This window comes from Protopterus annectens, chromosome 1.part0 (assembly GCF_019279795.1).
Source record: "Protopterus annectens isolate FY-2018-M chromosome 1.part0, PAN1.0, whole genome shotgun sequence".
NCBI classification, from domain to species: domain Eukaryota; kingdom Metazoa; phylum Chordata; order Ceratodontiformes; family Protopteridae; genus Protopterus; species Protopterus annectens.
The window spans coordinates 422,864,406-422,889,797 of record NC_056725.1 but is presented as its reverse complement, the minus strand read 5'-3'; positions in this window follow the sequence as shown (position 1 = coordinate 422,889,797).

Here is a 25,392-nt window from a genome sequence, read left to right as displayed (position 1 = left end):
CATACCCAACAGGTAGCACGCAGGAGTGGGACATGTAGCCTTACCTCACCTTTGCATATACCATGGCAAACAGTGCAGACAGTCATGTATGTGACGAGGAAGTATGGGACAACACTAATGTAGAAAATAAACAGATGTCCATCCAAGACAGATGATGACACATGTTGCAAACTGGTCATGGAGGGTGCCTAGAAACATGCCGCAACACTGAGGGAGTTGCAGGAATGTTTAGCAAGTACTGGCTGGGCAGTTCCTGTGTCAACAATCACCTGGACTCTGCATAAGTGTCGCCCATGGGTTAGGGTAATCAGATGTGACAGTTTTTCCACAGGAAACATCAGCCAGGGCTCTCTACAGATAGCATATGCATAACATTAAAAGTCCCCCAAAGGCATGTGTTGCAATGTGTAATGGTGTACCAAGACCAACTTCAAAACCTGCAGACAGTATCAATTAAGATACACGTGCTGCACAAGAAACACTTCACTCCACCTCAGGCCCACCATCCCCATCTGTACCTTGCTGGTGCCAGTGTACACCTGTATGTTTGCCATTTATTAGTAGAGACTAGGCCAGTACACATGGTGTTCTGAATTTGGGACACTGTAAAATGACACCCATGTGTAGCCCATAGTTGTCAAGCATCTGCAAAAAGGCTGAGGATGGGGTGGGGTGTCATCCTGAAACACAACAGTGAACTGAAGCAGACATCCAAAGCTCACTAAGAATCGCTGTATCTGCACACAGTCAAGGTCATGAATTGTGGCAGACATAACCCTGACTCCACAGCAATAGTGAAGGCACTGTGTGACCTCCAAGGGCTGTGCACATGAGTTGACCTTGCAATCTTGCAGAGTTGGGGGACATTTGTAGGGCAGAGTGACCAAATACTGTCAAGTGCAGATGGGCCATGCTAGCATAACTTTCCAGGAATAGTGACTGCTGTAGTACACTTAACAGTTGGTGCAACAAACCATCATGTTAAGAGTGTGCACACTTATGCACCCACATATTGTATGCATCTCAATCAGCATCTGCACAACTAACACATTTGTTTGATACTGCATTTGATTGCACAGGTCATATGTCACATATCAGGTTTGTGTAATGTTAACATATGCAGTATTGTGGCCCCTTGGCATATCAGGGAAGAGGGTACCATGTCAGTAAAGGTGTGTACATTCCTCATAGCAACAGGAGTGTACACCTGTGAGGTATGGTGCACAGTACATGCCAGGGTGCTGAACAGGTACACAGCAATACTGTGTACATGGGTGCAGTGTGTTCCAGGGGAAGGGGCATCACCTACCAACACAACTCATGCATCACAGAGATGTATAATATTGGTAACAGGGATTGACTATAGCTGCAGTGCATGCTGTTGAGTGCCATATGTCATGCATGTTGACAGATGGGTAATGAGAGATGTGTGTGTAATATCTTTGTGCAACCTCACATGTAAGTAAGTGTGTGTGTGTGTGTGTGTGTGTGTGTGTGTGTGTGTGTGTGTGTGTGTGTGTGTGTGTGTGTGTGTGTGTGTGTGTGTGTGTGTATACAGTTAAGCAATGATGTACAGGTCTTAAAGTGCGCTTCTTGTTTTCCCTTCACAGGTGGAGAGGTGGGTCAGGGTCCCTCCTGCAGGCAAACTGATGTTAGTGTCCATACAGACTCTGACAATGATGAGAGGTGTGGTGAGACACAGGCAGCATTGTCAGGGGCTGAAGCTGTGCCATTGCTTGACATCCCACTGTTATCCACCCCATCACCACACACAGTCACATTGCCTATACATACCCCATCACCAGTTGCCATAGATGAAAAGAAAAGAACACTGCTGGACACTGCTTTCCCTTAAAACCTTTTATTCCATAAAACTCAGGATAAGCGCTTTCGGGACGTATCCCTTCATCAGATAAAGATACACATGAATTTATGTTTAGAGTGATAGTGAATGTTTACTTAACCAACAGAGGGGGCGATATAAAACATTTAACAGAGCTAGCTGAATCCAAATGGATTGTAGAGCTTATGGCCAATCACACACCTGGTTTGATTGAGGTTATACCAGTAAAACCTGTTCTTCAAAAAAGGCGGTTTTTTTTATTGAATTTTAATTTTTTATTGAATGTTATTGGCTGTTTTGTATTTTAAAAAGGGTGTAGTTGTTTTTATCTTTATCTGATGAAGGGATACGTCCCGAAAGCACTTATCCTGTGTTTTATGGAATAAAAGGTTTTAAGGGAAAGCAGTGTCCAGCAGTGTTCTTTTCTTTTCATATACTGTCGTTTGGTCATGTTTGCTGGACATTGGTACGGTGCAGAATTATTATTTTGTGTTCAGTTGCCATAGATGAGGAACAGTTTGTGGGTGGTGACATGGGGCAAGACAGTGTGGTGACTATAGCAAGTGTGTTTGGAAACAGCAGCCATAGTCGGATGCCTGGCAAGGTACCCTACAGGCAGATGTACAGTGGATCTCATAGGAGGGCTGCTGGTCATCATGCCCCTGGCAGAAGTGCCACAGCTGGTGTCACCAGATGCATGTTTCTGGCCATCATGGAGGCACAGGCATGTATGGAAAGTTATAACAGACAGGGTCTGAGTCTCCAGAGGGCTACTCATTCTGCTGTTATTGACAACATCCATTATCTCACAGGTGCCCATTGTTATTTTGCAGAGGTCCTGGATAGACGATTGGGTGAGATGGTGTGAATCCTTGAATGTGGAATGTCTGTGCTTGAGCATATGGTGGGAGTAGTGTGACGGGCACATGGATGTAGGCCAGCAACACCAACAGGTGGTGGTCAATGTGGACATGCAACAAGTCAGAGCCACTCCTGTAGTGGCAGTGCCAGGGCCAGCACTGCAGGGGGGCTGCTGTTCACACCACAACATAGCAGGCCACGTGCACATGGCCCTGACTGGTCCCAAGAGGGACCCAGATCCAGCAGACATATGTCATCATCAGGGGAAATTATCATATCTTGGCTTGTACCCGGTAGTGCCCGTGGAACCCTTGGCAGGCACTGTTCTCATGTCCATGGCCAGAGACGGTGAACTGCACACCCTGCCAGGTATGGTCTGCAGCTGTCCAACAAACCTCTGTATAGGGGAGCCACATGGCAGAACTGTGTACATGCATACACACACACATCACCAACACAGCTAGGACAACCCCATACCTACACATACCACATCTGCACAGCCCAATTAAGAAAGAAACCCCGTAGCTCACACACATGATGTCAAACAAATGGCTTAGCCTAGGTCTCTGGCAAACCCACAACACACCCTGTGCATATGATGATACCTGTGCCACATCCCTGTCATCCATATCAATGCAGGGTCAGGCTAATATGGTTCTGATGCACAGGGTGACTGTACTATGGTGTACCAATGTAATGCTGTGTAACAAGCTTTCACCACTAAAATTTAATGCTTACATGTCAGGATGTGTAGCTGTCCAGCCATGATGCATTATAGCTGTTATTAACACTGAGTGATTGTGGTCTCCATAATGTATTCTGTTGATGTTGTAGGTGTCTATGTGCCAGCAGGATGTTAGTCAGCTTTTGTTTCCTACAAGGGGTATGGCACTGTGGTGTCACCTTGACTATTCCATATCCTGGGTACAGCTGAATACAAGTCACAGGTCTATATAACAAGTTATTGCATGTGCCACATGCCTGATAGGTCTGAGGGGGTGTATACAGGTGAGTACATGGTGGCTGGTGTCAGCAACCCTTCTACAGTGGACAATGGTAAGTGTACTGGGTGGAGCACACCACATGTTTGTGTATAACACACACACAGGTTTTGGTGGTGATGCAATACACATAATACTGTACACATGGATGTATGTACTTTTGCAGGAACCCAATTTAGCTTATGCAATTCCACCAAGACAGAATAGGCACAACATCACATTGGGAAATAATCAGTCTGCTAATTTAATGTCATTGACAATGGTACTGGCAAGGTATGTGTCCCCTTCCCCAATGTAGTGCAATCTTCAACTTGATAAACATAGGTGTGCTGGTGTGTGTGGCACATCCCTACCCTTTGGAAGGTGTGGGGTGGTGTGGAATCACAGATAGTGTGATTGACAACTACTTAACCTGTTAACATAAACTGTACAGTATTACAGCCGACTAAGTGGGAGGATACACTTAACAATAACTGCAATGATGGTGGATGTGTCCACAAGCTCCACACCCAGCTATATATACCAACCCCAGTATTGCTGTACAGATATACAGTGGGGAAAAGGGCATTTACACATCTACTACTAGTTTTGATGGAATGAATTTCCAAAAGATGCTACCTGTGAAATGTTAGCATTTGCCAGTCAGTTCTCGGACAGATGACCTCCTGGGACATGCATTTTCTGCAAACTGAAGAAGATCCCTTCACATACACATACACTCTTACTTCGTAACACTGAGAGTAAAACCCCTACCTAGGTACTTATTGCTACTAATGTGTGTGGCCTTAATTGCATACACCACCCAATTTTTAGGATGAAGTGTATCCCAGGTTACTTGTTAAGTGAAGAACATCACCAGGCCTTGTACAGTATGGTCATGGGGGATGTACTGGTTGTTTATGAACAATACATACTGTGACATACAGTCATATACACATCGACAAACACATAACAGTCATTCACACATCTGAGAGATCTGGATTTATCAGTGCTAACTACCTTGTCAGTGTGTCCATTCTGTTACAGATAAGTTGCACACAGCATATGCATCATTGGGCTAGATATTGTAATCAGTTATCTGTATGGTTGATGGTGACAGTGGTCCCCATACAGTGGACCTTGGGACATGTACTGGGGGTACCATGATTTAAAGACAGTATACCCATCCACACCCCACATTGGACATTGTACTCACTGAAACCCATGATAATACTCTGACATACCCACCCACCATCACACATTGACCATGACTGCAATACAACCCCTTATCTATCTCAAGAGTGCTACTACAGGGCTATATATCTATTTCACATGCCACAGGGATAGTAGGGTGATGGTTTGTCATGGCTCTGCTATGGTCAGCAACATCACTATCCCTTATACTGTATGGCAAGGTGTATTGTATTAGGAGAATGTGGCCTCAGAATGCTGTATCCTACAAATATACACACTTGCACACATACACACACTTGCCAGGACTCAGAGTATAACCTATGCCTATCTACCTATTTGTACAACAGTGTTGTGCTGGTACTGCAAACTCCAGGCAGCCCATATGGTGAAGAGTGTAACAAGGTGCATGCAATGTTCATTACAGCAGCAGCAGCCATGTCTAACTATGGCAATGGGGGTGTAGTGGGTGTGAAGGTCCTCAGGGTATTATCAACTACAAGTTTACAAACACACAGACACTGTTATTCTCAGTAATTCACACTGACACATTTGTCAGTACTGGGGTCCATAGGTGCAGGTGTTCCTAGGTGTGTACCAGGATATTGTCTATGGAGAGATGGGAAGAGTAGGGGATGTGGGTACAGTGGTATCATGCCACCTGCCATTTGCCAGCAGGCCATCTATCAACTGATGCCATGGGAGTGATCCTCAGGGTGAGAGTTAAATGCAACATCCAATCATCTGGTTGCCTCTTGCAGGGGGCCAGTGAGGTGCTCCAACTGACATGTATGTAACATGTATTACATAACATGGTCAGTGTCTGTCTTGGAGACCTGTACCCAAGCATGTTCTGTTGACTGTGGTAGTGCAGTTGAGGTATCCATGGCATGTGGTGCATACAGGGTGGGGATTCCTAGCTGTGGCATTCATAACACACCTGGGCAGACATGTCAGTGTCAGTCAAGCATAGATTGCCTGTAAGCAGCCAAGATGGATACCTGACATCTGCACATCTGTACAGAGGACAGAAAGACATTGGCTAACCAACTGGTTATGCATTAGGATGAATGTGTTGACAGATAGCCATCTAACACTGATAGGTATGCCATTACTACATGGCAGCAGCCCTCAATGACATGTCCTATACATACAGTAGTGTACAGTTAATATCCACATGTCAGATCAATATCTAGTAGCAAATACGTAATGACACACAGCTCACACACCAAGGACATGACAGTGAGGATTTTGCATGCAGGGGTGTTTGGTTCCAGTACTACAATCTGCAATCTGCTCTTACTTGGGAAAGCACAGTCAACAGTAGTAACATAATGATACATTACATGCCATTGTGACTGCTTATAACCTGGGATACTACCCATGTATGAAACACATTCAAATGGAAAAGAGTGTTGTACAAGTTACATATACTCAGGTATCCCAGGCAGTAGACTCACACCCCTTACTATTGTAATGACAGCACATAGACGCATGTTATGTACATGGAATTAAATACACTCATTAAAGATGTCATTACCCTGCTATTTTATCAGACTGGAATGTGATCACTGGTTACCAGGGCTGATCCATGCTTAGCAGGTTTCAGCATTGCCGCAATATAAATGCTAAGTAGATTTGCGCACTGGTAAGCAAAGCTGAAGCGATTTAAGCGCCTATACATTTAACCATACATTAGCACCGCTTACCATCATGCAAACCCTCACAAACCCACTTAAAGCTGCTCAAAACTGCTGTAACCACTCTGTATCCAACAGTCCTTGATCTGCCTATCAACAAAACAAAATAGCCCTTGCAGGCCTTGAACCCAGGACCCTGTACACTATAGTCAGAGCTGTTAACCACTAAGCCATCTATGAAGACATTTGTTGTTTTTTCCAATGCATCTGTTAGTACACATACTGAATAGTAGTGAACAACTGCTTTGAGTTCTACAGATGTGTAGTACTTGTTAGTGGACATATTGTTGAATCAGTATGTTGTTATATCTATATAAGCACATATCAGATAAATATGATGGGATATGTCTGGAAAGGTAAATACAACACTTGTGTACACATAAGGATATGGCTATATATATATACACATATGTAGATATATGTATACATGTACATACACATATATATTTATATATATGTATTTGTATACATCTGTATATTGCCTTATATATATGGTCATAAACACGTCTGTATATATATATATATATATATATATATATATATATATATATATACATATATATATATATATATATATATATATATATATATACATATAAAAAAGAAAAAAAAAAATATATATATATATATATATATATATATATATATATATATATGTAGTATGGGACATGTGTTGGTCTGGCCTTACAAACATGTACATTGATAGGGTACCATACACTGGAGCAGCATGCAACATCAGATAGAACAGGACCAAGAACAATGACATCTACCACACTCTGTACACAGGCCAAGGTACATATACACAATACACACTCTGTCAACAATCACCATAAGTACACAGACCTCACTACTGTACACACTACAACAGAATGTCCAGGTTTTGTCCTCAAATATAAGGCCTACTATACATAACATATCTAGCAGTCTGATATCTCACTGGCTTATTATCAGGTATGATGTCAGTAAATAATGAAGTATTGAACATATGCACCTCTTACTGCATGACATATGTACAAGGGTTGACAAAGTTGTGGCTGGAGGCACAAACACAGGGCCAATATTGACATGTTGCCGTGATAAACCGATACATTTACTGATGTAACAGGGTTTGTTGTGACATATGTCTTCTGAGGGATATGAAGTCAGTAACCCACATGGTTGTCACCATGTACTGACTGCAATCCTCAGAGTATGCTACTGCATTTCTAAAGATAGGAAGTGTGTTAGTAGCACAACACATGTAAGACTCCAAACACTGGCCATTCTGCAGATAGCCCTACAGGCGAGAGTTTCCTCAAGCACATAAAACTTTCATGACAGATATTAAATCATGTAGAACAGCCATAGCCACATAAACCCTGTTAAATCAACATTACTTCAAATGTAGAATAGCAATACTTACATTCTGTCCTCATGTCTGGAACATACCCTCCTGTTTCTTGGCCTGTCTTCACAGTGTATGTTGTAAGAGGTATATCCAACTACCCTCTGTGATGTTGTTTGTCAAACACCCACATGAATTCCTGCTCACAGTGAAGGGAAAGGGCCAACACCCACATGAAGTGCTAAGTTATAGGAGTGTGTTTCTATGCAATTGGCTATAGGAATGATACCACAGCTGTTACACATGCAATTAGCTAGTGGGTGAGTGCAATTCATGCACAGGCTGTCAGCTGATCACTTACAAAACCCAAGCTGCTGCCTAAGCAAAGCAGGTGTACTTTTCCACATCCACCAGAGAGGGAGTGAGAGAGACAGGCAGAGACAAAGTAAGAAAGGAAGGGAGTAGGAGAGTAAGAGCCAAGCATGTTTGTGTATGATCCATGGGTGGACAGTGGTATCTGAGCATTATGACGGTGAAGAGAAACTGTCCTCATGTCTGGAACATCCCCGCTCCTATATTGTGTACTAATCCATACTGTCACATGGTAATTGTGCATGGCTGTACAAATTTATGGCTGAGGATTGTCAACAACAATCTCTACAATGTTTGGAAAATGTTGGCCTTGTAATGTTGACAATGGGACATATATATATATATATATATATATATATATATATATATATATATATATATATATATATATATATAAAGTGGCAAAACCCACACTGCACTGGACCCTGTCATTACACAATCACCCCAACAGGACACTAATAAACACACAAATGCACACTTATCACTACTGAGTTTCAACCCCCTACCTGACTATGTATTGCTATTACATTTTTATGCAGTTATTGTACATGCCACAGAGCTTATATGATGGAAAGCTGCCCAAAGATATCTTTGAAGGTGGGTGAGAACAGCAACATTTGAAAAGGAGGGATAAAGGAAGTGTAGTACATGTGATTGTCCACAAAAGCAGGTGTCAAGAAAAACACACCCACACTTTCTCAGAGAATCACACACATTATCACAATTGGCAGGATTAGAACTCCAAGCTAACTCATTTGCTACACTACAGTATTACGCAGTTGTCACACACGCCAAAGAGCTTATCAAGCTGATATATGGCAAAACAGTTATTTCATCATTAATCTCCACACACACACACACACACACACACACACACACACACACACACACACACACACACACACACACACACACACACACACACACTTGCCAGTACTGACATGCATGTGTTCATTGTTTCACATGTGTGTAGTAGTTGACTGTTCCAGAAGGCTGTACAAGGCTAGGCAAAGGGAATACCTTGGCATCAGGCCACATGGCAATGGCCTCCAATGTGGCTCATAGTTGTAGTTCCTGGATTGGCCCACGCATGTGGGTATTGTATTCACCATCCACTCATCTGGGTTACTATTGTGGGTGGCCAGTGCTGTGCAATGCTTGCCATATAGGTGATCTATATTCCATAACACGGACAGTGTCTGGGTTGTGCACATGTCCCACATGCATGTTCTGTGATGTGTGGAAGTGTACTTGGATTCTCTGGGGCATGTTGTGTGGATAGATTGTTATCCTCTGATGTGGCATTCCTGACCTCATGTGGTGAGACCTGGCTATGGAACTGAGGTTGTGTCTGCACCTACTTTGACAGCATGATACAGGTATTCACTGGAGTTAGTGGCATCTGTCCATACAGGGCATGTGTATAAGGCATGATATTCCCTTTGTGGGTTACATTTGCAGACTCTACAGTTGTTGCAGGCATCCAGTGGGGAACATAGCAAAGGACCACTGTAAGCATTTATTTGCCTATTGTAGAGATGATAACAGGGTGCCATGTCCTTTTACTTGCTGGATAACACACACTCAGGAGATGTTACACATCACAATACATTCTGATGTCAGTGGCAGTGTTGTGGTCAACAGGCATGTAGTCCACTGCAATCACACCGTGGTTACTATCTGTGCGCAATATGCAGGGAACTACCAATATAGTGATTGTTGCCTAGCCAAGTGTGTTTGTGTATGAGACATGGGTGGAGAGTGTTCTCTGAGTAATGCAAGGGTTGCCTATATTGTTCACTGATCCATAATGCCACGTGTAGGGCTATGGATTGCCTACACAAGCCTCTCTGCTGTTTGACATCTGTTGTCCTTGTAAGGTGGACATTGTGGCATATAGTAGGTCCTCAATATAATAATTTAGCAAAACCCACCCTATAATGCATCCTGTCATTACACAATCACAGCAACCTCCACACAGGATACTTATGACAAACACACACACACACACACACACACACACACACTTGCTAGTACTGACATTCAAACCCCTACCTAGCTATATATTGCTACTACAGTGCACCACATTTATCACATGTGCCACAGAGCTTATTGGATGGATGTTGTCTCAAGGTACTTCTAAGGTGAGGAACATCACTTGGCCTTGTAAATACTGGCATTGGGTGATGTAGTGGGTGAGCGATCCCAAAAATAATTTTACCCTGATCACACATTTGCCAGGGGTCAGGTTCAAACTTCTATCTAACAATCTTTATGGACCATTATGTTACACATTTACCACATGCACCACTGACCTGACATGGTATAGGCTTTGCAACAGATACTTGTAAGGTGGATGATATCTGCAGGACTGCTAAAGTCAGGCTCTGAGATGTGTACTGGCTGTAAATGGGGACAAAATATTTGAGGTACACACATAAACACTTGCCACAGATGAGATTCAAACCCATAGCTGTGTAGTTACTCCTACTACATTGTTCCACATTTATGGCATGGACAGCGGAGCATATAGGGCTAGCCCTTCTCCAAAGGTATATTTCAAGGTAGATGACATCAACAGGCTTGATAAAGTAGGGCAATAGGAGGTGTATTGACTGTGAATGACCTCAAAAGCATGACTCTGTATACACACACACACACACACACACACACACACACACACACACACACACACACACACACACACACACACACTCACACACACAGAACTAGGACATTACACTATAGCATTACGCAGTTAATGCATGCACCATGGAGCTTAAAGGACTGAATCTTGTCCAAGGAGGTATTTCAAGGTGACTGACATCAGCAGGCTTGCTAAAGTAGGGTAATGGGAGGAGTAGTGACTGTGAATGGCCTCAAAAGCATTAGTCTCTATGCACACACACATACACAGAGTTGTACAGTTACCATGTCTGGGATTAGAACTTACCTAGCTAGTACATCACACTATAGCATTACACAGTTATTGCATGCTCCACAGAACTTACAGGGCTGAACCTTGTCCAAGGAGGTATTTCAAGGTGACTGACATCAGCAGGCTTGCTAAAGTAGGGCAATTGAAGGTGTAGAGACTGTGAATGACCTCTGCACATGCACACACACAGAGTTTCACAGTTGCCATGTCTGGGGTTAGAACTCCTACCTAACTAGTACATTACACTATAGCATTACACAGTTTTTGCACACACCACAAAGCTTACATGGCTGAATTTTTCCAAGGAGGTATTTCAAGGTGACTAACATCAGCAGGCTTGCTAAAGTAGGGCAATGGGAGGTGTAGTGACTGCGAATGGCCTCAAAAACATTACTCTCTCCACACACACACACACACACACACACACACACACACACACACACACACACACACACACACACACAGTTGCCATGTCTGGGATTAGAACTCCTACCTAACTAGTACATCACACTATAGCATTACACAGGTATTGAATGTACCAAGGCGGTTATAGGGCTGAAATTTGTCCAAGCAGGTATTTCAAGGTGACTGACATCAGCAGGCTAGCTAAACTAGGGCAATGGGGAGTGCAGTGTGTGTGAATGGGCCATAAACCATTCCTCTGGAAACACAAACACAACACTCACTCACACACAATGTTACATTTGACACGACTGTGTATACGACTGCTAGATGAATAATGACTTGTACTGTCATGTTACACAGGTATCACAAGCACCACAGGCACTACAATGCTGAGGGCTACTAGAAGCAAATGTCTACAGTGATAGACACTAGCACATCATGTGATATTGGCCAGTTGGATGTGTGGTGGTTGGGACAGGCCTCATGATGGGAAGCTCTTTGTCATTGTCTGTCTTTCTCTTCCCCACATCTCTGTTTGTATATGTGTGACCTATTATAGTGTGTTGCCTTAGATATATGTGTGTATTCCTATCAGATGTGGGTGCAAAGCATGACTGGTGTGCAATGTGGTGTTTGTGCACAGACATCTGCAACTGACAGATATATATATATATAGTCCACTGTTGTTGTTAGACATGGGCTTAATTTCTGTAAGTGTGAGAGCATGCCCAGTATGACCTTCTGTATTATTTTGTCAGACATGGGCTTTGTTTCTCTAAGTGTGGGAGCATGCCCAGTATGACCTTCTGTATTGAATGTGTGAATCCTTTCCAGGTAGGTTGTACTCCAGTGCAGGCATATGTGTTCTACACCTACAGCTAGCAACCTGTTTCTGTGGGATATCTGTAGATAGGTTGACAATATGGAGTATCAATGGGCAAAGGATAGTGGGATACTGTAACTAATTGTGTCTGTGCTGTTTGTGCTACATGGTTTTGGTGTTAGCAGAGATATTCAGACATATGTACTGTTTTACACTGTGATGTATTATGTCATCAACTACTGACAGATATACTTATTTGCTCACAGTAATTTCCTGAGGAATACAAGATGAATTAAGCTGTGTCCAGTATTGTGGTCTGCAGCTTATATATTCTTGTGCAATCATGCTTTTCTGGAGGGGGAGCTGCAGACACTTGCTGATGGGTCTGTGTAAATGGTCAAGCACCTTGTTACTGTGGTGGCTGAGGATCCCATGCTTGTACATCTATTGATGTGACAGAATGGCCACATCCTGCTGTGACCATAGCTCTCAGCTGTACAGATTCACACAGGTTACCCAGAGGCAATGCTCATATATCTGGTCATTTCCCCTTCACATTGTGGTTTACGGGCAGGTCTATAGCCACCCATTCCTGTGTTTGCAGGCAGGGATAGTATGGGCACACATCAGAGTTTCATACTTCACACACTCCATGGCATCCATGCTTCTACTCCCTCCTCTGTTATTCTATCCTCTTCCTAACATTATGCAAGCAATATCTGATAAGAATCCTTTTAGTTATCACTTCATCCCAGCAGTATTTAGGGGTTGGTCCACAGTTCATGTAGTAGGACATGGTGGACATGCTACTGGGATTTGTTGACATGGCCTTCCATTTGTGTTCTGTGGACTGTGTTATGTCGTTATTTGGGACTCCATGAGATAACATACATTGGCAGTATGGGTGAGACACAGGCCTTTGACAGAGGACTGTAGGGCATTTGGTAGTGATGCAGACCATTTGTAGCAGGCCAGTGCATTACGTCACTCCTACAGTCCCAGGCTGCAAGCCACTGGATTCCCCTGGGGTGAAAGGGTAGGTGTGCAAGGTGTTAATGGCAATAGTTTCTGTCCTTATTAATCCATTGGTGTGGATGCTGGCAGGGTGCTGCTTATAGCTAGGGACACACCTGCATGGGATACCTCTTCAGCATGCTGCATTCTTTGGGTATTCCCATACAGAAGTGGGGGTCATATTGTACTCATTCACAACAGCAGGGATATGACCTGTGATGAACCTGTGGATGATGGTGGGGTGAGCTGAGTGCATGTCTGCTATGGAAGCTTCTTGCAGCTGACTCACAGATATATGTGGGGCATTCCCCTTATGCTGGCTTGTGTAGGGACATCAGCAGTCTCTCAGTACTTCATAACTGTGCCTTTTGTGGTCTGCCAGTGTTTGGCCAGACTACATCAGTATTCCATACTACACAGACAACTAATGTGCTGCTAACCTGTATGTACAATTCCAAAGGTGTGTCTATTTGACAGTAACATTTTATACACTCTCTGTCTAGGGTACTTCCACTTGTGTACTGTGCGTATGTCTAGGCCCATATTCATGCCATGTTCATCTTTCAGATGGTGACAGATATTACATCTGAACAATTAGTATGGATTACTGCTGGACTGGGTCTTGCTGGGATGCATTGTGTTTGGCACTGCAGTTGTCAGAACCTGGCCCTGTCATCAACAGTACTGGCCATAGGCCACCGGGACACAACCCTCCATGCCTACATGCTGACCACTTCCACACAATACACAACACACAACAACCTAACACACAGAACCCTGCACATTGTACACATGCAACAATCTGTCCTGCTAATTTGGCCAACTCAGGTAATCTGTGCTCCACTGTTATTATACCCACATGTACATGTTACTACATTTTTACGTGGAATTGTGTGGGGGGGGGGGGCAAACCTGAAAACTGTAAACATTTGCTATGACTGTACTGGTATTTCAGGTACTCTGATGGCTTCCATTTCATTCTGTATTCTGACCTATCATGCAGACTAGAGGCATATCACTGTAGTACAGATCTTAGGTTTTATTGACCTACATTTCAGTTTCAGACTTCTTACCCTTCAGAACTAACATCCAACTGCCTGACCTGTTGTAGTCTGTTTGTGTAGGTCTGGAGGGAGGCTGTTCTCCATTGCCATTAATTGGAGGCCTTAGCAGAGCCTTTCTTTGTGGTCATCTACACCTGTACTGCTGGCTGAGACTGTTGTTGGGTATGTGAGCCTTACTGACATGCATGTGTGTGTCCTATGGACACACATTTGACCCACCACATGTCCTGCAGTGGGATATGTCACCTTGTCTAGTACTGCCTACTATGTTGATATCAGTATTTGTTATGGACTTCATGCTGCCCATATAGGTGTCTACTATCTGCTGCCATCCCATTCAGCCACCCGATTCCCTTGCATGCTCACATCCATACCATAGATACAAGTAGCAGAACATACTACTCCATTCAGCAAATGATAGGAAGAGTGACTTACCTTGTGGCTGTGCTTGTATTGAGGATGGTGCTGGAGGGCTGACTATGTCGGATGCACATAGAACACTCCCTATACATGGTTAAGCACAGGTAGTGTCATATTTGGCATCCCTTTTACTGTATGTGCGAGTAAGAGAGAGGTGTCATTCCCTGGGTTCCTACCGTGTCAGTCTATGTTTTATGCATTGCCTCTTTGCCAAGGCCTGGGCATACTGGGCATGCCTCCTTCTGCCTACAGGGGCAGGCTTAGGTTGTTCCTCCTCTGAGTCAGTCTGTGCCTGTGCTGGCCTTGGCAATGTTGGGGGCTGTGTGGCCCTGCCCCATCGTGTTCCAACTGCAGCTGTTTCTGCAGGATTATATTGTGTAGTATGGCATATACAATGAAAATTTGGGTACATGTAGCTGGAGAGTACTGCAAGGCTCCACCGGATATGTCCAGGCACTGGAACTGTGACTTGAGCATCCCAAACACACACTCTATTATGATTCTGGTTTGTGCGTGTGCCTCATTATGGAGTTATTGTTCGGGTGTGTGTGCATTTCTGATGAGTGTCATCAGCCACAACTCCAGTGTATAACCAGCATCCCCCACTAGGTGGCCATATGGGATGTCCCCACTGGCAAGTCTCTGGTACAGCTGCGTCATATGCCAGATGTGGGAGTCATGATAGCTTCCAGGGCTGCCAGCACACACATTCATTATAATGCCCTGAGCATCACACACAACCTTGCAATTGGTGGAGGGTAAGCCCTTATGGTTTATGTAGACCCCACCCCGCTTGCCGGGTGGTGCTTTGATGTGTATATGTGTGTGCAGTCTGTAGCACCCACTACCTCAGGGTATTCTGCTATTTGGTGGAAGAGACATATATTGCTGGGCAATGCCTCATGGGTGTTGTGGAAATATATGTGCTCACCGGCATGTGCTGACATGGCATCCAGGAACTAGTGGAGTACCCTGCATGCTGATGCTTGTGAGATCCCAATGATATCCCCAGTTGGCCTATGGAAGGTACCTGTGGCTGGTATTCTTAAGCCTACACATACCTTGGTATCCACTGGGATGGGTTCCCCTCTGCTGTTTCTGTGTGTGAGCCATGGCTGGCACAGCTCAACAATTTGCTGTAGAAGGTCCCTGTCTACCCTATAGCGCTCCACTATCTCTAGCTCATGTAGCCCCTGGTAGGTTACCCTGCATCTGTACACTCTTCTCCTTCTCCTCACTGTGGGTTGGTCATCAGCATTCTCATCCTCACCACCCTCAACCTCTTCCACATATTGATTTATGAGAGCAAAAGAAGCCCCTATCATTTTGTTGCTTTTGTTAGGTAAAATTTCCTCATTTGTGTACACTAGTGGTGTAGAGTTTGTGAGAGAAACCAGAGTGAAAGGTGTTTGTATAGTTTATAGTAGTGTGCTGGGCTAGGCTGGGCTGCTGCCTGTGTAATTGCCTGATTCTGATACATTTCACCTGCCAGCTATGCTAGTTCTCTTTTATTTCCTTCCTTCTGCTGTTTTCCCTTCCCATTGCCTTCCTGTTTAAGCCCCAAGGTGTGCCACAAAAACCCAGTGCTGAGATGTGAACAGAGCTGCTATTTCCAGGTTTATTTATTTTTCTTTAAAACCCGGTGTGTGGCGCGCACACCCGTTTAGGAAATGTAAACACTACTAGGCAGCCTCAGACACACCCCCTTCCTTAGCTGTGCTTAGCTAAAGGCAAACACGGGCCACAGAGCTCCAATATGTTTACAGCATGCATGACACACACCCTTATGAAGACATCTAGCTCTTAGGCTTACACCATGGTATTACTGCACCTACACGGTTGGGTGCAAGCTAGCACTGAGGGGAAATCTGTGATTCAGTATCATTCCCCTCATTTGCATAGAAATGACTGCTAATGCATGGTTACAAAACCAACACTCAGCCTTACCCCTCAGCAACCACTATTCCATAGTCTTGTTGTGTTATGCATGCCATTCGCTATTATGGCAAAATGATGATTTTGGTTTAAAAGCTTATTTCCAGCTTTTTTTATTATTTTCAGGCCAATCTCATTTGCGCACTGCTGCCCTATGCTTAAACAGCTGAAATCAGCCAAAAAAAAAGTTATTTTTTATAATTTTGAAACTAGTTTTCATGCCTATGGCCATATATTTGGCCTTTGGCATGCCTAGCTCTTATAATACATGCTTTTTTATGAGCTGTCATGCCTCCGTTTTGTAGTTTGCATAAATGTATTCAGCTACTGGCTGAATACCTTTCTGCAGTCTACACTATTCGTGCATGGACTCCTGCCTGCTTCCTGGATCACTAATTCACCTCATTTGCATGGTTTTCACCAGCAAATGAGGTAATTAGCATACAGGGGCTGTGTCCATGCAGGAATAGTGCAAGAGCACTCGTGCATGTCCTGGGAGCTCATTCCTGAATCGCACGTCAGCCATATAGCCTGCAGCAGCTCTTGCACTATTCTTGCACGCTGTGCAGAGCTTACTGAATCCTGGGGAATGTCTTTTTCTGTAGAATAAAGGATTGTTATCATTCCCTGTAATCTGTGTGTTAAAAACTGTGTTCTTTTTAGTATGAATTTCCTTTGCTTTACAGACATTTATCAGTTTCTTTTTCTTCCTTGTTATTTGTTATGAACCTCTTCCTTTCTTTTCCTTTTTTTTTCCTTCTATACGCTCTGAATTGTCAGATTGCTGAATGCTTGTATCCAGAATCCCAAAGTCGTCAGTGGTATTATCATGTTCAGTAGGGGTTGAGTGATCTTTACAGACAATAGACACTTCTTTTCCTAAATCTGTTCTATTTACTCTTTGCCTAACAATGTTTTTCTCATCAGTCCAGTCACTGATATATCTATTAACAGTTCTCCAAGCTGTGCCAATTGCACAAGTGCAGTCGTCATCGGCAAGTCTAGATTTACTACTATTAATGGTAAGCAAATCATCCAGCTTTTGATATACGGAATACCGATCATCAGTGTTATCAGGCATTACCTTTAAATACACATAACATTTATTACACTGTACAAGATATTTATGCATTAGCAAATCATTAATGGCATACTCATTTAAGGACTCTATATTCAGCTGCAAATGAATAAAACATTCTAAAAGAAAAGAATAATTGAAATCAGTTACCACAGAATTCAAAGTTAATTTAAATCAACTTTGATGAGAAAAATCACACAAATAATATACAACTAAATATTAAATTAAGTACAGTAAACTTGTTGCTCTGACTGTATAAATTGTGAAAGTCACACAAAAGCTGGTATTCCTTTACATCACACTATCCCTCACAGTCACACTTCCTTTTAACAGTAAAGATCAAGAAATCACAAACTAAGACAAGATTGTTTAGATAAGCTCTAGATTGTCCTGTTTGCAGTCTGTGTGAATGTATAGTTGACTAGGCCCCTTGGTATGGCTAGAGTTTACCTGTCTAGAACCTATCCCTTTCTAACAACAAACAGTGAAAATGAAAGTCAAACCAACAAAGTATAAATCAAAGTAAATATTCTTATCTACAAGCTATCCTACAAACAGTGAAAAACAATGGTAAAAAATAAAATATAAATTCAAATAAAAACTTCTCTTACCAGGCTATTGCACAGTCAATCACAAACCAAGGCAGGATTGTTTAGATAACCTCTGGATTCAAAACTTTTGTTTCTCTTCTCAGTTTCATACAGGCTACTGCCTTGCACATAGAGCTTCAACAGACCCTGTTCTGTCAGAACTACTACACATTCACAAGTCCAGTGGTATCATAAACACCTGCTAAAGAGATCTCAATCTCTTTTGCAAAATAAATAGAACATGTTGGACAGACAGGTTTGTATCACAGAGAATACCACTTCTATGGAACTACCTTCCACTCCACATAAAGTAAGGTACTTTCCTTACTATATTCAAATGTAATTTGAATGAATAGATGGGTAACTGCAAATTTACCCCTGATTTAACATCCCTGTCCCAAATGTAAAGTTAGACCCCCTGAGCCTAGAAAATACCCATGAACCTATTAACCTATGCAGGCCTTTTACCCCAAGGGAGTGCATAGGTCAATAAAGTACCTATGGGAAGGCCTGAATGGCAGGTGTGTCAGGAAGCCAAAGAAAAAACTTTTTTTCTCATAGCATCATTATAAACCAGCCTCTGTAGATTGAAGCAAATGTTATACACAATTTAGTTATGTCATGAGTCTGAGAACATATAGCTGTACCTTTTAGTTCTCTAGGCCTACAATCCAGTGCTACATCACCAGCAATAACTCTGGCTACATCCAGTGCAGTGTGTCCTCTCTGTCACACAATCCCCCTTCCAATGTTTCATAGCAGACAGCCTTAGAAGATGTTCTTCATGGTAATAAATATTTGACCACGTTCAGGAACATCTACCAAATTCAGCATAATCCATAATTAATATACTAAATTATCTGCATTGTGGGTCACTTAAAGAATAGGAAACAGTTTTACAGGCAGAAAACAAATCTTTGGACAGTTGGCTGTCATATCCCTTCCCTAATTAGACTGAAGCCAGCTTGGTAGCCTATAATGAGTATAGCACTTATCAGAATCTTACAGAAGCTATAACAAAGGCCTTCTGATGTTTTGTGGAATGTTTTCTGCTTCAGAGGTAGTACTTCAGAGCAAACAGAAGCTGTACTGTTTTTCTTTGTGTGATTTCAAGATAAAAAAAATCAATACTTACCAAGCCCTTGAGCTCTCTCCATAAGCAACCTTTTGCAGTAAGTACTTCAAAACACTCTTTGCAGTTTTACCATTCTGCTCTTACATATTAGGCTAATATAGCACCTTGTTAATTAGGTCTAGCAGTCTTAACCAGGCAGGCTCCTACCACATTATTATGTAGAGCTGCTATAAGAGACAGGACTCTCAGCCTTGCTGCCAGTGACATCTATTTCTGAGTGTGTGGTGCTCTTTCTTGTAAATAATGGTTTCTTGTCCTTTTCAGTTTGTTCCACACTTTAATTAGCGGACAGGCTTTAAAATGATATACTTTGCTTAGCTACACTCCCTAAAACACACACACACACAACTGATATTTTGAACAAGTCAGTCAGTTAGCAAGGTCTTCAAAGTGCCTTTTTAAACAGTTATTTTCAGCAAAGTAGTTTTAATGAGAAACATATCATTGCAACAAGTGTTAGGCAATGCAGTCTAACTGCCCATCAAACTATGCAAGAAGTTTACTGATTCTATTGGAATTTAAATAAAGGATAATACAATTTAAAAAAAAAGATGATATATATTCATTTGGACTTTTCCTATATCAGCTTCAACATTCCCTTCCACTGATATTCATGACGTAATAATTTTATGCCAGTGCAGATGACAACTGACAGTATTCAGTAGTGATGTACCATAGGTTTTGTAGCAGGGGAAGCTGAAATATTTGGTCTAGTGACTGAGCTAAATTCAAAATCAAAATGTGACCTCATTACTTTACAGAATAACAAACACAAAATGAGTATAACAGAAATAATACATGAAGCAAATTAAAAAGGATTTATTATATGTAGCAAGTTCAACACAATTAAAGGGATCATGTAACAGAGTTTACAGCACAATACCATCAATCTACATGATTTGCTAAACCGACTAGAATACAACAGACCGATTAAATCCCCATAAAATTGGTACCAGTGTAAAGTGAACACATATAGAAGTTACTGTTGTACTTAATGCAAAAACTGATAAACTTGTCCTCACATTCCAGCAAACAAAACTCAAAAACAGTAAAAAGAAAAAATAGGCATAAAATTATATTAGGAATAACTACCATCAGATACGTAAGACTTAACCCAAATGTAAATATGAAAGTATATACTCCATTTTCATTTTGTAAGTTTCTCATTTATACATACCCACTGCTGTTTACTACAGTTTGAAGGGAAACAGTACAAAATCAGAATGTAGAATAAACTTCTTCATCCACCATTCAGCATTGTTGTTCTAGAAATCATACACGCCAGTTGTCATTTTCATGTCTATACACACACACACACTACTCCAAACACTGTATCCAAACCAATTCAAATAAATGAATATAACAGGTTCCAGTATGAAATAACACTAGCCTGACCAGTACACCCTTTGCTTCAGTAACCTTCTGCTCTGACAATGAGTTACTTCCCAGGTTTATTTATCAACAGATGAGCTCCTCAAAGGCTTCTAGACAATGGAAAACTCCACTTTCAAACAACATGAACCATTATGTTTCAGCAAATGGATAACATTGGTGATTCTGGTGTTGCAGCATTACACCAGGTACTCTTCTGGCCAAAGACCTACCTGCTGACTTGCTGATCCAGTCCTAGTGGGCAAAGCTGGCAGTGGCAAAAATATCAGGAGCTAGAAATAGACATCCTGAAATGATGGTTACCCATGCACAGTTGCACGCCACCAACTCTCTCTCCTATCACTAGTGTATGCTAGCATTCCTTGCCACAGATGTCTGGCAGTAAATGACATTCTGCATGGATGTGCACTGAAAGAAGTTGCAGCCTCTGTGAGATACTCTGCAAATTCAATGTTATCTGGCTGACATGCTTCACTTGTAAGTGTTTCAATTACTTTTCCTTTTAACTTTTGTCTTTCGCGATGAGTTCAGGCTTTTGCTTCATCATTCTTATTTCATATTGCCTAAACAAAAATAATAAAAAGAAGGCATGCATTATTTTCTTTGTTTAAGCAATAAAAAAGTTAAATGAGTTAAATGTCCCCCCACACTGCATCACTGATATTGAGTAACATTACAGTTTTTAAGCACTTGTTAGGTAAACCCGCAGGATAATATTGCCCCTTTTCAGGGGTAACTCAGGAACACCATTTTCTAAAATCACTTGCTGAGATTCATACAGTAGGCAAGTAGAGCTGAGAGAATCAAATCTAGGACTACAGTATGAAGTTGATCGGTAGTTCATAGCTAGCCAGCTGTCAGCATGAAAGACACCTTGTAGCCATCTATAGCTCTATGACGGAGAAAACAGTTATTCGCCTCGATTGTGAAAGGCAGACATGAAACTAATTAGCAATTCTTGAGTGACAACTAGAAAAACAAGTTTATTATTTTTCTAATTTATTCGCTGAGAATCACTTTTTCTAGTTCTGGGCATTAGGGGAGCTGGAGCATATCCTGGCACTAAAGGAATACATGGCAGAGAAATTAAATCTGGATAATATGCCAGTTTATAGTAGGACATGCAAACACAGTCACTCACTCACTGCATTAATATTCATGCATAATTTGAAAGATCATCAATTTGCCTACAGCATACCTTTGGGAAGAAACCCAAGCACCTGGTACAAACTTCTGTGAACACAAGGAGGACATGCAGATTCCATTCAGAAGGTGCCTCAGCAGGAACTGAAATGGAAGATCAAAGGTTTTGAAAATGGTTTATTTGAAAAATAATTTCTTTTTAATGATGATAGTGATTGGCATATACTACTGTACTCAGTCCTCATAGATGATTCTGACATGACTCCAGTGCTAAATTGTCTGTAATAGGACCTACATACAGAATATATATAAGATGCAAAGACTATGAGTTTGGGTATTATTACTGCTATTAACTGTGGTGCTACACACCCAAAGAGTGATTTTTTGGGATATTTCCCAAATTAACTGGTACAAAGGTTATTCTGTCTTGCTGCTATTTTTAGTTTATACATATTTTAAGTAAATGTATTCTTAGGTATTCTAGAATTAGTTCATGGTGAATATTTTGTTATTGCAATTTATGTACTGAAGAAATAATGCATTCTGAACTAAATAAACTGATTCTAAAATTAAACCTTGTATGTATGTATGTAGTAGAGTGAAGGCACACAGAGGAACTTAAAGTTCCCCTAATCTTTCAACTTTTAGTTACCCAAAATCCCTCTGCCCATGGAAGTCATAGGCATGGAAGGAGATAAGGTATCTGTGGGAATAGCTCAACAAACAAGTTTCATTACACAGAGATGACTTTTGAAATATCTATAACCTAAAATAAACAGAACATACACTTTTGTGAGACTAACAGGCAGGAAAATTATTTTGAGTTCATTGACGTCCCTGGCATTAATGTCAAACATTCAGATTCCCAGACTAACCATACCTGTTTAAGTCTCCTGGCATCCCTGGCAATAACATCAAACTTGTAGCTTCTCTATTACCCTTAAATGGTTCTAAATATATTTTCATAAGACTGAACTTGATGGCAATGAATAAGTAATTCCAGGAATCTGAGATACAAGTAATAAGTGTACTGCTCAGATGTCGAGCAAAGAAGACTCATTCGATATGGAAGTCACTGTCCACATCAGAGCTATACATTTTCTCAGCCAGATATTCCTAAGTATTCCTAATATAAGTTAATCAAATAGCCCCAAAATATGTAAAAGTCTGCAAATTATTACCTACATTTCAGTCTAAATCAGACTCATTTCTACAGTGTTGGGGTATTATCTTTCAAGTTATTTCATGAAGTTAAGTTATTTGTATTGCAGTCTAAAATGTTTGGTGTTCCTGCTTCTCATCATAGTAACTATAACATTATGTTTCTAAATAAATGTACATATCAGTTTTATGCAACAATATCTTTATTTCCTGAGCGTTACATATATGGAGATTTATAACTATTATAATTTTGTTTTCACCTTCATTTATTGGTTCCTTCCCTCAGTTATATAACTTAACCCTACACCTCCTGTGGCATGACCATGTGCTGCTGCTGTCCAGTTTATGAACTGTTACCTAAAATAGTGAGCGGTCACGGGGATTAATGAAATACCTAAAGCAAACTAACACCTTTTGTGAGATATGCAAATACACCATGGAACTGAAGTCAATTCTCTCATGTAAAATCAAGCTAAACATCAAACAGGTTGTCAGCACACATGCTTCACCTCTCACGCAAACCTCATCTCTCACTCAAAATAAGGTCACGACACATAAGCCCACATATGTGGAGGTACTCACTCAAAGCCTAACAAAATAACAGAGACCTCCCAAATGCACACCACTCAGACTCACCACTGAGCAAAAAGAAGTCAGTACACACATCAACACACACACTCCGTGTCTGGACAAATAAGTCCCTAAGGCAAAGAACATCAAATGTGTTGGTCATAGACACATAGGCATCTCCACAGTTAGACACACAGATGACCCCCACACCAGACTGGACAAGGAGAAGGTCACGATCAGCTGTCTGTCAGGTGCCAGGATCCAACAAATCATGCATGTACTCAAGTCACTCAACGACAAGTACCGTTATGACTCCGTCATAGTCCATGTTGGAGTGGATTACTTGAGACCTACCTCTCTGGACTATATGAAGAGAGACATGACAGAACTCTCTGATTATGTGTCCAAGACAGGTATGTCCCTAGCCCTAAGCAATATCCTTCCTTCACCCAGGATGATGCCACAATATAATCAAAAAATGATTGACTTCAACAACTGGCTCAGCTTCTGGAGTCAGTTTAGGGGGATCCAATATCTGTCAGCTTGGGAGGATATGGTAGATAGACCTCAGTGCTTTGCTAGAGATGGTGGTGTGCACCTTCCCCCAGGCTTTTGGATACTGGCAAAGGCCCTTTCCTCACCCATAGTGCCTTTTTTTTAGGCAATGTCAAAACAACAAATTTTCCAACATAAAAAAATCTAACTGAGCTAAACTCAGGGTCATGCTGCTTAATGCTAGGAGTTTACACATGAAATTGGACTCCCTGGAAGCACCCCTCACCTTGGAGGATGCTGACATCTATTCAGTTGCCAAGACATGGTTCAAAGCTGCTAACAGCACCCTGGCCGTGCAGGCTACAATGCCTTCCACACATTCAGACCTCAAAATGAGCGTGAAGGAACCAAAGGTGGAGGTGTATCCATCTTAATTAAAACCAAATACATTTTGAGACTAGTCAAAAAGAATGATTCTCTCAAACTAATCCATGTCCAATTAACTATTGGGAAAATACCATACCACATCATTTCTGGCTGTAGATCCCCCACCATAAACAAGGATAAGCACACTGCCTACCTCGATTTCCTGGAATCCCTCGCCATACAGACCAACATCTTAGTCATGGGAGATTTCAACTATCCTTCCACAGACTGAGGGACATACATAAGCAAAAACACACTTTTCCATGGGTTACTGGACTTTGTTAATGCAAATGCTCTGGAACAGATAGTTAGCACCTTTACTAGAGGATCTAATGCTCTGGACATAATACTCACCAACATGGGGAGGGGTCACTGTACTTCCCCATGCGAGATGCCCTCCCTGGTTGGGTCAGACCACAAATCAGTCTCATTTGAATTAACTACTGGAACTGGCACCCTCACAGGAACAAAAATATAAAAACAACTTTACCAGAGTTAACTACAGCTTACTAAGTGATGCTATAAAAAGCTT